The sequence below is a fragment of the Symphalangus syndactylus genome, chromosome 12 (assembly GCF_028878055.3).
Source record: "Symphalangus syndactylus isolate Jambi chromosome 12, NHGRI_mSymSyn1-v2.1_pri, whole genome shotgun sequence".
Lineage (NCBI taxonomy): Eukaryota > Metazoa > Chordata > Mammalia > Primates > Hylobatidae > Symphalangus > Symphalangus syndactylus.
The window spans coordinates 30,157,590-30,175,684 of NC_072441.2; the positions used below are offsets into that span (position 1 = coordinate 30,157,590).

Sequence of the window (18,095 nt, forward strand, 5' to 3'; positions counted from 1 at the left end):
CCCTGCCCCTCCCCCAGTGGTAGGAGACCTCAGTGGTGGAGTTCTTCTATGTCTTCCCCACAGGTGGAGGGTTTTTTTTTTTTTTTTTTTTTTACCATTTTTTTAGGGATGGGGGCAATGAGCCTTTACATGTGCCTTGTTTGGGGGGTGGTGACAATAGGATTCACTGCTCTCCCCAGTGGTTTAAGACTTTTGCTCCATATGGGAGAAGGGACCTGGGAAGGAATTGTGCCCTCAGAGGGGGCTAATCCCACTCTGCACATCTGCACTACCAGGGTGGGTCCTCTCCAGGCTCCTATCTGTCCCATCTCTTCCTGTGGTGGTTTGGGGCCAAGAGCCTGCTGGAGTGCAAACTCCTCTGTGTCTAGGGCTCCCAGGGCTCTTTCCTGTCACAGTAGCCCACACTTGGCCTTTAGCAGTGTATCAACATTTTATTTGATTTCGTCTTGCCCGGGTGCACAGTGGCTGGTGTTTCCTTTGCCTGTGCTCTGCTATAGGTGTACCAGTCTGTGCATCCCACTCTTCTTGATGTGGCTTGTTTCTTCTTGGGATTTGGGTAACTTTGTAGCCTTCTACTTCAGCTGTCTCTGTTAGGGTGAAAAAAATGCTTTTTCCATTTTTTTTTTTTTTTACACTCAGGCAGAAGCAGAACTTGGCTCTTATTTTAATGATGTACCTTTGACCCAAATTTTCTGGAACTTCTGAGAATTCTCTTCTACATTGAATATCCCTGGTTTGTAGCACATTTTTACTCTTTAAAAGTGAATTTACTCTTTTAGGATAGCTTGAAGTAATTTTGAAATAAGTTTGATCAATAAATGTGTAAACCTGCTGAATACTGTTGCTTTTGATAACTATAGACTTACACAAGATGAGGCTATATAGTAGTAATGAGAAAGGACTATAAGAAAGTGTGACTTAGCCCATCCAGGTTGATTTCATCTTGGAATTGCTTTGATCTGATAGTGAGACAGCTGCATGGTTATTTTGAGGAACCATAGAGGCAGGAAAAAAAGGAAAGAAAAGGTGCTGGGTAGGCGCTTTAGAGGGGGAAGCTCTACCCACTATCGTCTACATCAACACTGCCTAACAGTCACTAAATAATTATAACAATCTGACTTTAAGCAGTTGGGCACATGCCTAGCTCCCTCTCTAAAGGATGGTGTGATAGGAAAAATCAACTAAAATTTGAGGGTCATCTCTGTTACTTAAAGCTACGCAAATTCCAGCACATCATTCAACCATCCTGAGTTTAATTTTCCCATCTAAGAAAAAAGATAAGCATAGCCTTATCCTCAGAGGGTGGCTGTGAGGCTCTATCAAAATAATGTATAGGAAGTGCTTTGTAAAGACCTAATCCAATGTTAGTCGTTAGTGATGAAGTTTTATTATTTTGTTTGTGAGAGATCTACCACTATCATAATTATTAACAATGATAAGTGTTTATTGAGTATCTATTATATTACATTAAACTCTGAGATTCATAAAATTATTTGAACGACTCTGCTTAATAAGTAGAAAAAATTTACTTTTTTGAAAAAGAAAGTATAAGCTTACTCTTCATTAGATAGATCTGGGTCACTAAAAAAATTCCTCTTTAAAAAATATTTTCTTTTACTCCTATGTTATTTGTTAATATATTGCCTCTGGCATATCAGCCTTAGGACCAACTTTTTATGTGGTTTTATGTTTTTCCTGCGTTGTGATATCTTTTATAATCAATATATATATTACTTTACTACAAGTTATTTTACAGAATGTGGTAGTTTTATTACATATATTTTTATTATATATAATATATTTTATTATAAAATTTATTTAGTTTTACTTAGCTTTTATTATATATTGTTGGAATATATGTTTTATACTGATATAAGTTGTTGCATATGTATTTATTCAGATTGATTTTAATTATCTTAATTTAGTCCTCACGAAAGCCCTCTGAGGTTGGTAGTAGTATTATTTCTACTTTACAGTTGAGGAAACTGAGGTATAGAGAGTTAAATAATTTGCCCAGGTCCTATGGCTACAGAGTGGGGAAGCTGGGTTTCACAGCTTGCTCTAAACTATGTGCCTGTAACTAGTGTGTAAACTGCCCAGGGGCTTCCCTATAGACATGGACAAAATACCTTGCCTTACAGAGGAAGACATGATGGATTACCCAGAATTTCTCTTGGGCTTCCAGTTGTAGGCAGGTACCTTTTTTCCTCTCCTGTTTTCAGAATAGAAGTTAACAACTGCCCTCATTCTATATGGATGGCTTCTACTTTTGTATCCATCACAGGCCTGTTAGTTGGGTGTTCCATAGAGGCTCAATACGTGAATAAAAAGAGACTTCCAGTGAGGCCTTCCTAACCAAGCCAGGAGTAAAGTCAGGTTTTGGCAATAAATTACTATCATTTTTCTCTTTGTCCCAATCACCAGGGTCCAGGTCCTTCCTGCTCCAGAATGGGTCTCTGTTCGAGCCAGAGATGAAGGTGTCATGGGGTCAGAATGAGGTTCTCTCTTTTGATGTTAAATGAGTGGGAAAATAGTGAGTTGGCTCTGCTGACAAACTTAGAGGCAAATTTCAAGTCTTGACATTTTTATTATTGAGGGGTATTTCAGACTGACAGATAATAAGAGAAGGTAGGTTATGCTGACAAACAATAACGAGATACCCATTTTTTTTTGTTGAGTTTCTAACTCAGCTTGGAAAACTATTGGCTTATCTCCTTTCAAGCCAGCTTGGACATCTGTCACAGATAGAAGAAACATGCTGTGTAATGATGCTGAATGATGCTTCTCTCTTTGGAATGTACTGTCTCATCTTGGAAAATGTCACCAGCTCTTCTGCATATGGCTTCTAATCCCCCTTTTGGCTACATTTTGCGAGTTGTAACTTCAGCTGATGGTGCAGGAACTTTGGTTATCTCATCTTTAACAAATTTGTTAGCAAACAGAATGATCTTGAATGACTGCCATGATCTTGGACAATGGCATTGACTTAAAAAAATTTCTCTGCAGCCCCTAATTATGTCCCAAGAAGGCCTTTTTTTCTGTTTTTATTAATGAACTTTAAACTTGAAATAGGCAAGCAGCTACATTCTATGGAATCTGGCCAGTTATGTTTTATTAATGAAGGCCTGGATGACAGGCAAATGTTCCTTGACTTCTTTCCAGTTGTGGCTTTGTGTAGTGGAACGCCATCATTCAGGATCTTCCCCAAGGCTGCATCATGCTTCACCTGGGGTCCTGTACTTTCAAATTGCTGTACGTGAGATTTCACAGACATGTTTACAGTGATGATTCACTTGATATTTAATAACATGGTCTGGTATCCAGTCACATGTTTACAGTGTCTTGAACAAATATTTGGATCAAGGAATGTCCAAAAAGCAATTCTCTAAAATCTGTATTGTGAAGACCTAACAGAATAAAACATCTATGAAGTGGAACTTTTTTTCATGATGAAGCCATGACTAGGATATAAGTAAACATCTCTCCCTTTTTCATGGTAAAAGAGGATGCTGGTAATGTGCAAGCTAAGAGATTCATTGAATTTTAAACTAATTGTCCCTAGCATTAGAAAAAGAACAGCAGGAGAAGCAAACAGCTTATATAAAATGCCCTGTTCATATGAGGGTATTAGATTTGAAACTTCTCCAAAAGGAGAGAGTTACAAAGGCCTAAGAAGAACATTCCAGCAGACATGGAGGAACTCCTCCTTGTGACTGGAAACCCCTTGGAAATCCTGTGAGACTCGTTGATTTCTGTTGCAAGCATCTGTGTGTACCCAAGCAATGCCCAAGTGTGCCTGGAGTGGGGGCCTTCTAAAGGAAATCTCTACTCATCAGACGATTCCCTTTAGGATGCTTACAGGCCATCTCAGGCCTCTAAGGATATGCTCTTGTGTCCAGCTCTTCCTCAGCATCTCAGAGGCTTTAAAGTATTTGGATGAACCAAGTAGATCCACATGGCAAATATCTTCTAAAGTACACATCTATACTAATAGGATAACATGAATTATGAATTGAATTGCTATTTTAAACCATGCCTGTGATAGAAGAAAATGACTGCAGTTTCAGCATCAAAGCGACAACATGCATTAACCCCCTGGAGTCACTTCATGACCCCTCCAGATGCACCAGGGTCAGTGAAGGCTCCCATGGTCAGGAGGATAAAGAATCAACACCACCACCTGTCATACTCACTTCAGTAGCTGGTCAACTTTAGCACATTAATTAATGTCTTCTTTCATGCAGCCATAGGGTTGAATGAAGATCCGGCCTCTCTTTTCTAAGACAAGAACTAGAGAATATCTTCCCACTCAGTTATTCACAAGTAAAGAGGGCATTGGTGGAGAGCAATAGTGAATCCAGATAAACTGGTACAAATAAAACAAAGAAGCAGGGACTGGTTTACAGATCAGCAGTAGGAAGGCTCATCAATCAAAAGTTGTTTTGCTTTGTGGCGCTGAAGAGAATTATAGTTACATAGCTAAGACTATAATAGAAGTTCCAATTCTGCCCTAACCTGGTGTAAGACAACAGAATCTCTGTACTGGACACCATAATTGTCACCCCAATTTCACTCTCCCTATTGTACTCCAGCCATAAGGTTTGAGAGCTGACCCCCAGTCAGGGTGAGCCTATCCTCTTTTCCAAAACTAGAAGTTCAGGGCAATGAGACTCAAGGAAAGATTTGCTAGAGGCTTCTGGGAAAGAATATTATTACTCTTGAGAGTTTCTGGAAGTGACTTTCTCTCTTGACGGATGTGTACAAAACAGCTGTGGTACTGATTGCTACCAGCAGCACTCCTATGTTCATGAGGAGAACCAGCTTTAGGAGCAGGTGACCTCTGTGGAAAGACAGTAGATACATGGAAAAAGAACCTGAGTTCTTAATGCCATTGCTGCGCACCTGGGTAAACCAATGCTGAGGCACACTGTATTTCTGGACTTTTTAGTACATGGACCAATGCCTATCCTTGTTTTCAGTTTGAGTTTGATTAATGAATCTTGCTGCTAAAAGCATCCTTATATACCCATTATTTTGGCAGACCTTTACACAGGCACCAAGAGAAATTGTGGATCTCCCTGGTTAGGTCAACAATCAAGGGATGGCCACTCTGTGCAAAATTTCAATTGTAGTATATGAGATTTCAGAGAGGGCAGTAGTACACATGGATGAATCACCTAGTGTTTAAACATGATCTAGTATTCACTCATAAGAAATGTTTGGTTACAACTAATATCTGTTGTGGTAGGATAGGTAGTCCAGGAATCAGACCCTACTAGATGGAATTGATGATGAAGAGAGTAGTAATGAGATATTACTAGTTTTAAAATATCCTAACAGGCTTACTTTCAAACAGGACTTAGAGATAAAGATCAATATTGTGACTAGCTTGGGGAGGTTTGTATGCAGTACAAGAAAATCTGTACAAATTGGGGAAAAGGGCACCACTGAAATCTCTCCATTATGAAATACCACTGAGACATTAGACTCAGCACACCTCTGTTCTGAGGCAAATAGTACAAAAATGTCATCTAATATTTAGTGGTGACATGAATTTCTGTGATATTTCAGGCTCTTTATTGCAAAAATTTATATATTTGTATTTTTTCCAAACACTGGGGAGTTTCAGTAAAGGCTTCATTCTCCCCCTTCCTCCCTCTCTCTTCCCACCCTCATTGCTTTTTTCTCTCACTCCGACTCTAGATCCTTCTCTTGTTAATCTTTCGAATCCTGGGTTCTTATTCTAGCAACAACGTGGATGTGGGCAATGTGCATTGACATACTGCATCTTCATTTCTTTTTATGTTCATGGGAATTTTCATAGCACATTGATCTAATGCTTTCTATAAGTCTATTATAAAATGTTGATGGGATTTTGTGGGTCTTCCTGATACTAGACAGATCTTCTGAAATTTAGTTATTCTTTTTTGGTTTGTTTACAAGATAAAAACCATCTGAGTGTCTGGGGCCCAAGGCCTAAAAACCTCAGCAGCAGGGAACTGTAGTAGTCTCCGCTCACCATGTCCTTTTCTTCTTCTTGTCCTTGTTCTTATTTTTTCTTTTTTTCCGGCAAAACTTGGTTACTTTGCTTCTGTTGCCTATTGAAAGAACTGACTCTTGATGCAGGAATGAGCCAAAGAATCTTCTGATTGTTTTAAGACAAAAAGCCTTGAATGATTACAGCTAAGACTACAACAAAGTGAAAAGATTTTGCAAAGCCCAGATAAGATAACATTGAAATCAATATCACTAAACATTTTCAGTAATTCCCTCTATCACGAAGCTTTCTGTGAACCTCTCCACTGAAATAGATCCTTTTATCTTTAGTAGCTCTCTCACCTTACCTGTACCTCTCTTCTAAGACTGACTTCATTCTGGTTGACTGTATAGGCTTTGGACTGTGTTTTATTCATCTCCATATTCTGGTATCTAGTATAGAGCTAAGAGGTATATAGCACATGTTAAGTTAGCACACGACTACAAAGTTTTAGAGGCATTTAGGCTTCACATACACAATAAATATTTATTGAGTATCTACTCAATACCAAGCACTGTTCTGGGCACTGGGATATACTGTGATAAGTAGGACTGTCAAAGTCTCTGCCCTCATGGAGCTTTCACTCTAGTGGGAGAGACTGACAATACACAAATAATATGGAATATAATGTCAGGCAGTGAAATGGCAATGGAGAAATAAGGATAAGAGGATAGAGAGGATGGGTGGGGTGAAGGTAGAGCACTATTTTGTGAGAACTCAGAGATGACAAAGGGGTAAATGAAGCCATGAAAATATCTGAGGAAGGAGCACTCTAGGCAGAGGGAATAACATGAGTGGAACAGTAAGAAAGCCAATGTGACCAACAGGAATGCTCAGAAAGGAGGTTGAGACTAGCAGAATGGGATCATGTGGGATCTTGTAGGTTATGCAATAGTATATTTTTAGTATGGTGGAAAACCAATGGAGGGTTTGGACAAGCAATGCACATGATAAGGAAGTTCATTTTAAAAAGGTTGTCCTGATTGCAGTATTCAGAATGGATTATAGTGGGATACAAGTGGATGCAACAAAACAGATTTGGGGAAAATACCTTCAGTCTAAGTAGACTAGAGTATAGGTGATGAGCGTGGTTAGCAGTAGTTAGATTCCCAATATAGTTTGGAGTTCAAATTATCAGGGCTTATTTTGACCTATTAAAATTCTCCTAGAAGGTATGCACTTTACAGAAGTTACACTGAAGTGAAGGCTGATACTTGACTGGTCAGGCTATAATCTAACACAGTGGCTCTCAAATTTCTTGGTTCCAAGACCACACTCAAATATTATTGAAGACCCCAGAGAGTTTTTGTTTATGTGGATTAGATCTATTGATAAATATATATTTTTAACATATTGGTTGATTCATTTAAAACCAACAATAATAAACTTAATAAACCAATTACATGTTAACAGAAATAACATAAATTTGTGAAAACTATTTTTTAAAACAAAAACATTAGTGAACATAATGGTATTGCTTTACAGTTTTGCTAATTTCTTTAATATCAGAAGACAGCTGGATTCTCATTTCTGCTTCTGCATTCCGTCTATTGTGATATAGCATATCACGTAACTTCTGAAAAACTTCACTGTACACAGGTAAGATAATTTTAAATCAAGTTTAGCCTAAAGCTGCCTCCTTACATATTTTAAGTTTGGCCTAAAGGTTTCTCTGTACATCATGAACTATCACCTAAATGGAACTGTAAACAGACTGTGGCCTACTGTTGTGCCAATCACTGAGTTTTGGCTAATCAAATGTGGCCAACTGTCCAAATGAGGCAAATGCTGAGTTGTAACCAACTCAGCTGTTTCTACACCTCCCGTCCATTTTCTGTAGGTCACTTTCCTTTTTCCATCCATTCATCTTCTTCCTCTATGTGGCTATGCTGGAGTCTCTGAGCCTACTCTAGGTTGGGAGACTGACTGATTCACGAATTGTTCTTTCTCAATTAAACTCTTTTAAATTTAACTTGGCTAGGGCCGGGCGCGGTGGCTCACACTTGTAATCCCAGCACTTTGGGAGGCCGAGGCAGGCAGATCACGAGGTCAGGAGATCGAGACCACGGTGAAACCCCGTCTCTACTAAAAATACAAAATATTAGCCGGGCGTGGTGGCGGGCGCCTATAGTCCCAGCTACTCGGAGAGGCTGAGGCAGGAGAGTGGCGTGAACCCGGGAGGCGGAGCTTGCAGTGAGCCGAGATTGCGCCACTGCACTCCAGCCTGGGCGACAGAGCGAGACTCCGTCTCAAAAAATAAATAAATAAATAAAAATAAATTTAACTTGGCTAAATTTTTTTTAAAAAAAGAATGAGGGTAAAAAAGGTCAATAACATATTAGTATTACTATTTTTAGATGCTGACCTCACAGACTCCCTGAAAGGATCTCCATGACCTCTATGGTTCCTTAGACTGCAGTTTGAGAACTATTGATGTACAGGGAAAAATGCTCTTGGTAGTAAGATTACAACTCTATGTAAAAGAGATAAAAGCATCAGTCCCATGAATTAAAATGTTAAAACCATTGTAAAATGTCTTTATCACTTGTAATCACCAATGCTCTATAGAAAATCAGACCACAATTTAAAGATTGTTTTACATTAGGGGTCCATAACCTTTTAATTCCAAAAACACTAAGGGGTAAGCATGAAACAGCAAAGATTCTAACACAGGAGAACAAAGCCAGGGAAAAAAAAAAAAAAGAGGCTGGGCAAGGTGGCTCATGCCTGTAATCCCAGGACTTTGGGAGGCCAGGAGTTCAAGACCAGCCTGGCCAACGTGATGAAACCCTGTCTCTACTAAAAATACAAAAATTAGCCAGGCATGATGGTGCATGTAATCCCAGCTACTGAGGAGGCTGAGGCAGGAGAATCGCTTGAACCTTGGAAGAGGAGGTTGCAGTGAGCCGAGATAGCACCACAGCACTCCAGCCTGGGTGACAGTCTGAGACTCTGTCTCAAAAAAAAAAATTTTTAATAAAAGAAACAGAAACAGACTTATAGACCAACGATAAAGAGGTGACAAAAGAGAAAGAGAAGAATTTCTGTTGCGGGAGTGGGAGACTAATGATAAAAATTGCCTTTGGATGTCTCAGTGGTTCTCATGTTCATTAGCCATTCTGATCTAACAAGTCAGCTTTGCTCAGGCAGCCTGGTTCTGAACTGTGTGCCCTAAGGCCTTCCCCACAGAGGGGGGCCCAAGGAGGAGACACCATACATCTGAAGCCATATGTTGGTCTAACATGACTCCATAGGTTGCAAAAATAATCTCTGCCTAAGCTTTTCCATCTCCAATGCCAACACTTCATTTCTCCGAGTGAAATTCTGGCTTTAATACTATATGTGTCATAAAATCCACCGCAGGTGAGTGTGACTGAATATAAAATAACCCAGTGCCCCGTTTGCCTGGATCAGAAATCCAGGGACTATTCTCAGACAACCTCATGAGTGAGGGAAAAGGGAGAAACCTTATCCTCTCCAAACTAAGCATCAAGCAAAACTCAGCTTGTCTTTCCAGAAAACACAGTAGTTCGGTACATGACATTCAACATCAAAACTCTACCAACACTCAACTTTTGCCAAAAGGAGCCACAGGAATCCACAACATCCTTGCATGGCCTTAAATATCAAAGTAACATGTAAGATATCAGAATACGTCTTAATGAGCCAGGCACAAGTTTCCAAAGAAGTTCTGCTGAGTTCTACTCAGTCTTATAGAACACAAGCCCAGCTGCTGCTAAAAGTAAGGCAGCTTGAAATTTCTGTGCTTGGTGAAAGGTGGCCAAAATGTCAGTGATCTGCTTATTCCCCTTGTGGGAATGGGACTTGGTACTCTGCTATGCATCTGACACCACTGAGAAAGGTTATTTGAGCCCAGTGGGGCTGGTAGCAAAAGTCTAAATGCTTACCTACCGGCTTACAACTAGAACATATGTACCCCACTGGATTGTCATAGTGCTCTGTAGAATGTACCTGTTTTTTTTTTTTTAATCTCCAAAACTTCCTCTTTTTCTTTCTCTTTTTAAAAATGCAAATGAGAATGGCACTGGCGTCTCAGGGTTTTAAAGAGCAGAGAGTGCCTATTGTGCAGTGATGTGTGACTGAATCCAGCAAGGAGGTTAGAGACACATCGTCAAGAGCTAGGTGCAAATCCATGGGCTTAAGAAGGCCGTGACTTATTTACAACTTCTTATTTGCCACTGGTGTCATTTGAGTTTTTATGGGTTTTAATAAAGAGTAATATACATATATTGTTCTCTTTTGGAAAACAATCGTGTCTGAAATGTTCCTGAGATTCTTATAACAGTTATCACTTTGTTTTTGCAGTTCCAGTTTAGCACAGAATAAAATCTGGACTGTGTCAGTTTGTGAAGGTCTTATGTCTACTTGGTCATCAGGTAAAATTCCTTTCTGTGTTGTGAAAAGAGGCAGACTGAAGTAATTAGTCACTGCCAATGTTGTATCAGTTCTTGCTGGTTTACTCTCACAGCACTGGAGACATTAATAAAATGGGCTGCCAAGGCCTCTTTCAGGCAAACTTGTAAAGTAGGAAGCAATTCTCTTTGGCTGATTCCTTCTCAAAGGCAGTGGGTGTTGTAGCATCAGTGAAAAGAATTAAGATCATTGGCTTTGCAATCAGAGAAATCTATGATTAGATTCCGTTTCTTCGGAATTGGTTCAACAAATATTTAGTAAGCGCCTACTAAGTTCTGGCCTCTTTTCCAGGCATTGAGATGCAATAGTGGGAAGAAAACAGACATGGGTGCCTGTCTGCTAGCTGGGGAGGCAGCCACTAGCATCCGGGTGACAGGCTCGAGGCTCAGCCTTATGCTGAGCAGTTGTTTACCTTTCAGCTGCAAACCTTCCTTTCTATACAGTACTCCATGAGACTGGGCTAGGACTCTTTCTGTTTTGCCCACTGGCTTCCTGTAAGGGTCTATGTATCAGTCTGTCTGCATGCTGCTGATAAAGATATACCCAAGACTGGGCAATTTACAAAAGAAAGAGGTTTATTGGACTTAGTGTTCCACATGGCTGGGGAGGCCTCACAGTCATGGCAGAAGGCAAGGAGGAGTAAGTCACATCTTATGTGGATGGCAGCAGGCAGAGAGCTTGTGCAGGGAAACTCCTGTTTTTAAAACCACCAGATCTTGTGAGACCCATCCACTATCACAAGAACAGCATGGAAAAGACCCACCCCCATAATTCAATCATCTCCCACAACAGGTGGGAATTATGGGAGCTACGAGATGAAATTTGGGTGGGGACACAGAGCCAAACTACATCAGTCTGCAAATAGGGATGCTAGAGGGAGACTAGCATCTAGTGGGAGAAAGGACTTTCTTCTTGGTTTTTTGTTGTTCCTCTCAGCATCATACCAACAGTGACCTTGGCCTGACAGCAGCAGTTGGTTCCAGTCTCCAGCCTCTTGTGAAAACCTGAGAGCCAGCCTGTTGGTATGTTCTCCGAAGTAATGGCAACAGCTGGGTCATGCTCTCCTTCAGAGGCCTGAGCCCCAGCTCTTTCTCTGAACTTCTGGGCTGTGATTATTCCAACCTCTCCCCTGCACAGCAGCTGCTCCTGCTGTTGTACATCAGAGTTACCCTGGTGATCCCTGTTGCCTATTCAGCCCTCCACCATCTGGAAAACCAAGTCCCTATAGTAGATTTTATGTTAAAATGCTTCACGTGGTTTTTTGTTTTCTTGACAGGATCCCGATATACTCATACCATACAAGCTTATCTTAAGATATTTGAGATTTGTAACAAGTATGCTGGGGAATAGTCAACTGGTTGTGAAGCACATCATCTTGATACATTCACCATTTTCAATAATGAAAAAAGAGCAAGAGAGTACATGTATGTAGTTACATATTTTGTATAATTTCAAAGAGAGGAAGGTAAAAATATCCATGCTCACTTTCAACAGATCAACATGACATTTTGTGAAAATGAAACATATCAGAGGTAGCTTTTCTTACACGTTTGTTTAGACCTATAAAATAAATAATTTCGTGATCTACCAAATCGTAACTGGGTAATATAAACCCATATTCTTCCAGTTTTGTTTATTGGGAACAAAGCTTCTGCTCACGGTCATTCTTCAACCTCTTTTCTGCAAATTCATTTTATTTCTATCATCTCCTTATATGATATAGATTAATTTAACCTGAATATGTGTGGATTCTATTGTAAATAATGCATTTAACAACAATCAATAATGCACTCATATCCACTTTTAAGCCCTGCCCTTGCTACTTCTTGATGTTAATTTCTAAGTATAGAATACACTTTTCCCTAAATGCAATCTAGCATGTAATGCACTGGATTTTGGAGAGCCAACTTTATTTAAATAGGATCAGTGACTCCCTCTCAGATATGCAGTTCCAATTCAGTCAGATTCATAATTATACACTTAATAATATTCTACTATGAAATGAAAATAGTAATCTGTCTATCTGGCTAGCTATCTACCTGTTTAAATATCAAGCCTGTCTGTCTCTCTATTTACCATGCCCTTTTAAAGTTGCTTTAATATGCTCTAATAGATGGAAGTCTGGCAAAAAGATATAGGTCTTTGTTCACAGACAATAGGAAAAAACCTAAAATGTATAAGTTCAGTTTCACTTAATTTTAAAGATGCACAAACAAGGTGCCTTTAAGTGAAAGACTAGAATGAGTTTAATTAAGAATTAAATGTCCCTTGATGAGTCTTTGTACAGATTTTACAAGTTGCTATAGTTCCCAAGGACTAAAAAGTGAATCACTATAATGACTCAGTAACATACCATTTTATAAGTCAGATTTTCCAATTTCTTGTTAGTTTTTGATTGAAGAGGACTTCTTTAAATTGTCAGATGAAAGATAATGAAAAAATAATCATTGATGATAGATCACTGTGTGATTTTTGGCATCTAACTCAGGAGATAAAAAACTGGTAACTTAGAACTCTTCATTTCCATCAGATGATTACTCAGCACTTATATGGATTAAAAGATGGTAATAAGGATTGAACTGATGTTGAATCCTGTTTCATTTCAGCATTAAATAATGTTCATCCAAGCTTACCTTAACTGAGAAAGAAATACACTGCATTCAGAAGTGGATTTCCAATAGCATTTTACTTTTTCTGTACAATAATTACATTTCAAAATTTGAAACATACTTATATTTATTTAATCAACCATGTACAACTAATAATTGTAACAATAACAGTACAGAAAAGTAATTTAATACTTACAGCTTCATGTTTACAAAACAAAAAACTTTTTTCTTATAATTTTCAGTTTCAAAATATATTTATAGCAGAGAAATATGATAGGGCTATCAATAAAATATTTCCAAGCATAACATCATATTACATTAGGGCAAAATTATATGAAGGAGATGGAATAAAAAAACTTCATAAAGAGGCAAAATATTGGGTAAAATGTCCAGTCATCAAAGAGCATGGTCATTGATATTGTTTGCCTCTGTGTCTCCACCCAAATCTCATCTCGAACTGTAATCTCCATATGACAAGGGAGGAACCTAGTGGTGATTGGATCATGGGGGCAGATTTCTCCCCTTGCTGATCTTGTGATAGTGAGTTAGTTCTCACAAGATCTGGTTGTTTGATAAATGTCTGACACTTCCACCTTCTCACCTGTCTCTCTTGCCCCCTTGTAAAGAAGGTTCTTGCTTCTCCTTTGCCTTCCACCATGACTGTAAGTTTCCTGAGGCCTCCCCAGCCATGCAGAACTGTGAGTCAATTAAACATCTTTTATTTATAAAGTACCCAGTCACAGGTAGTATCTGTATAGCAGTGTGAAAACGGACCAATATACTCATGTATCTTTTAAATAGATGATGATGTGTATAAAAACACTATGGCATTTAGATTTCATTGCATTTATTTAAAATTGTAATGAAACACTCGATATTGCTGGACACAGTGGCTCACGCCTGTAATCCCAGCACTTTGGGAGGCCGAGGTGGGCAGATCACAAGGTCAGGAGTTCGAGACCAACCTGATCAACATGGTGAAACCCTGTCTCTACTAAAAATACAAAAATTAGCCAGGTGTGTTGGCATGCACCTGTAATTCCAGCTACTGAGGAGGCTGAGGCAGGAGAATCACTTGAGCCTGGGAGGCAGAGGTTACAGTGAGCCGAGATCGTGCCACTGCGCTTCAGCCTCGGTGACAGAGCAAGACTCTGTCTCAAAAAAAAAAAAAGAAAGAAAGGAAGAAAGAATTGATATTTATAAGTATTTATAATGTGCTGAAATTTTGTCTTTGCAACTACTTAAACTAATAGTGAAGTGTTTTAGGTAACAGTGTAAGGATATGTACAGGAGTATCTAGTCTTTCATACTTATTTTAGGGGACAGAAGTAAGAAAATTTGAAGACCTCTGGCATACAGAGACCAGCAAATAGCCAGTTTAGAATACATAATTCAAGGTTTCTTAATGGTGAATGCCGTCTCTGCATCAGTGAAGAGATTCCTCATTCAGCAACAGAGGATATTTTACAAGATTCTCTGGTGTTCTTGGACACAGGACACCATTTCTTAAAGATTGATCACTGCATAATAATAACAATTATAAAACTGCATTCAGCAGCTGGACACAGTGGCTTATGTCCATAATCCCAGCACTTTGGGTGGCCGTGGTGGGAGAATCACTTGAGACCAGAAATTTGAGACTAGCCTGGGCCACAAAGCAAGATCCTATCTCTCTCAAAAGAAGAAAGAAAAACATTGCATTTAGTATTGTTCTTAAACATACATTGAGGAAAAGGTTTTAGAACTAAAATATTGGGATTCCGTTTTTAATATCAGACACTATTTTTTTCCTATGCACTGTAGTATCACATGGATTATCCTCTTAGTATACTATTTTAGTGTAAATCATTTGTATGTCTCTTACAGTTTGCTTAGCACATAGAAGACAACTAATAAATGTTGATTTTAATTAAAATTAAATAAGATAAAGGCCATCCAGTCCTTTATCAGTTTTTTTTTTTTTTTTCTTTTTGAGACAGGGTCTCGCTCTAATACCAAGCCTGAAGTACAGTGGTACAATCATGGCTCACTGCAGCCTCGACCTCCTAGGCTCAAGAGATCCTCCCACCTTGGCCTCCCAAAGTGCTGGGATATCAGGTGTGAGTCACCATACCCAGCTTAGTCCTTTATGTTTTAAAAAAGTACAGCTTCAACTTCAATAAACAAATTTAACTTTAGATAAGTAGAGAGAACTGGTGCTTGATTCCATAACTACCACAGCTTAGATAACATCTCCAACCCAGCCATATTTCACCGGCCAATGGGGAAACACTGGTTACCTGTCACTTTTAATTATATGCTAGGACTGAAAGGTCACAGACACTTATTTTTGAATAGGACGTTTCAAGTCTGCAGAGGTTATTAGTTGCCGAACCCTACAACTTACAAACTCCTGACTCTGTAGGTTCCTGCCTGAATCTGTTGCCTCTAGACATAACTACAGATTGTAAAAACCATGATTATTCTGGGCAGATATAAAGCTCTTTGCACTGCACACAATAGCAGTGGAAAAAAACAAAATTAATCTTGCAAATGTTATTGAAATGTAAATGTCAACATATTCTCAATTGGGTATGAGCATTCACAAGCTTGTCTTCAGGCACCAGGGGTGCTCAGAGCACTTGAAAAGGAAAATCTCAACTTTGAAAGACAAAAGCAAGGATGCAAGCAGTTTCCTCATGTTCTCTGTTTGCAAATGTGCTTAGCATGGGCTCTGTCAAATCCTTGTTCACAAAACCCAATTTGAGTCATTCTATTTAAATAAGCTGTTAGTGTCCTCTCTCTTACTTTCTACGAAAAAGCGACTATGTCATTGAAACTGCTGTTATGCAAGATTTTCTCCATTTCCTGCCTTCAGCCTTGCAAACTTTTGCCCTAAAATTGATTCCAAAAAGCAGCCAGGAAACATACCCATGGAAAGGGTGTTCTGTGCCAATCCAGCCTTCCTGAAAAGCAAGCAGTCTCTTTGCTTCTGCAGTTTCACATGATCATACCATAAATAGTCTGCGATCCATGCTAGTATGCTTTTCATTTACATTTCACAAGTTTGGCAAGGCCAGTCTCAAAATAATTTCACCAACTAGGTGACATGTCAAGGTGTCTCTTAGTTGTATACCTAAAGTTAATTCTTTATTTTCTTAAAACAGCCAAGAAGGGATTCCGAAGATAGAAGAGGAGGCATCAACACCATGAACATCATGGCTGAGTTATTTTGTGAGAAGGCTAAGCCTAAAGTAAAAACCTTGGATTTGCCTCTGTCCTTGAATATGCTATCTGGAAAGAGTTTTCTTAAAAGTATTGTCGTGAACACATCCATTTTCCCAGTATAGTTGAATGCAGGGTTTAATAAATAGAATGAATCTAGTTTTAGTTCCTGTACTGCTTGTGCTTTCAATAACCTCTATATTTGAAAAACACATTTCAGTAGATGTGTTTGTTAGTGTTGACCTTATAAGTTGACGAAGAAAGGGTAGTACTACCAACCCTGAGAGGATAAAGAGAATTCTATGTGTTTTACAAAAATATATTTATCATTTTGAATTTATATATAGTCAAGGATGCAACTCCTCCCTCAATTTATATAAGCTCTTGTTGGTTTCTACAGGTATCCCTCCCTGTAAATATTTTATTAGCCGAGTCAGAGCATTCACATACATTCTCAGTAAGAATGGATTTTAAAGTCAGAAGTTCAGAACCATTAGCAAGTCTTCTTGCAATGCTGCAAAGTAATGGAAATCCTTAGACAGACTCAGCCAGTTTGGTCTTGTTTAGTGAGGGGATGCACTGAGTAACCCCATCTTCAGGTACCAGTTACATAACAGTAGGATGTATTCCTGAGGGTCCCCATCGCAGTTGCACCCCGCCCCATCAGAAGAATCAATCATGACCACAGCCCCTTGACACTCACTATCTTGGCTACATGGAGGCTCCAGCAGCAAACAGTTTAAAAGCTGCTCATCCACCATGATGAGTTTTGAGGTGCTTGGAACTTCTCAGAAGAGAGATATATTATGGGCATTGATCGTTGCATCAGTGAAGAGGAGCACGTGGCTGCAGAGGTTGGAACAGTTAATAGTCTGCTCTGTTAAGAGGGGAAGGGATAATAAATTAGAGAGCACTTAATATTGGCACCACTGAAGGCAGTATGGGAATTGATAGGTCTGAGTGAGGGAATATCTTGTGCCACTACTAACAAACCTCCTAAACCCTTAAGCTCCCTTCAGAGATTATTGCTTTCCTCTTAGGTCTTGCCTGAACCCTGGCTGTACCCCCAGTACAAGTCCATCCCTCAGACCTGTTGAGTGGAGCTATTATTCTTCCAAGATGTGCACAGTACAGGTGGAAAGTTGGGGTGAGTGTTTACTAGTGTTCTCAGGTGCTCACTGTCACTTCATACAGGCCTGCATTTACCCTGTGTAAAACTCATACTTTTGGGAGGTTGATCCCACTAAGCTACACCATGGTATACTTGGTACACTGTTGCTTATGGAGCCCTAATGTCATTCTATTCCATGGAAGTCTCTAGCTTTCACTATCACTCTCCATTCCAACTACTGCCATAATTGTAGGATATTTCAGGATCCTGGAGGACAGGGTGAGATTAGAAACCTCACAATTTCCCTGGACTTTCTTAATTTATTGCATTTCAATCACCTAGGATGAGACCTATGGGTTCTCCTTTACCTCTTCCTGTCTATATTAAGCCCTACCTAATTCTTGATTCTAGAATCCATCCCTACCACCATACCCTAGTTCAGAATCTTGTGTCTTTCCACTTCCTGATATCTTCATCTAATCTCTTTTCCGAGTAACCACCAATGTGATATGTTTTATTTAAACGTAGCCATGTCAGCTGGGCATAGTGGCTCACGCCTGTAATCCCAGCACTTTGGGAAGCCAAGGTGGGCAGATCACTTGAGGTCAGAAGTTCAGGACCAGCCTGGCCAACATGGTGAAACCCCGTATCTACTAAAAAATGACAAAAATTAGCTGGGCTTGGTTGTGCATGCCTGTAG

At 39.4% G+C, this 18,095-nt stretch overlaps 1 long non-coding RNA gene across 1 annotated transcript; it reads left to right on the forward strand.

The window, feature by feature from the left end:
* Nucleotides 1-8,421: 8,421 nt before the first annotated feature.
* LOC134733664 (uncharacterized) lies at nucleotides 8,422-16,449 on the forward strand. The gene is made up of 3 exons (XR_010117308.1): nucleotides 8,422-8,496; nucleotides 10,364-10,434; nucleotides 16,227-16,449. It is a non-coding gene; the product is annotated as an uncharacterized lncRNA (long non-coding RNA).
* Nucleotides 16,450-18,095: the final 1,646 nt, after the last annotated feature.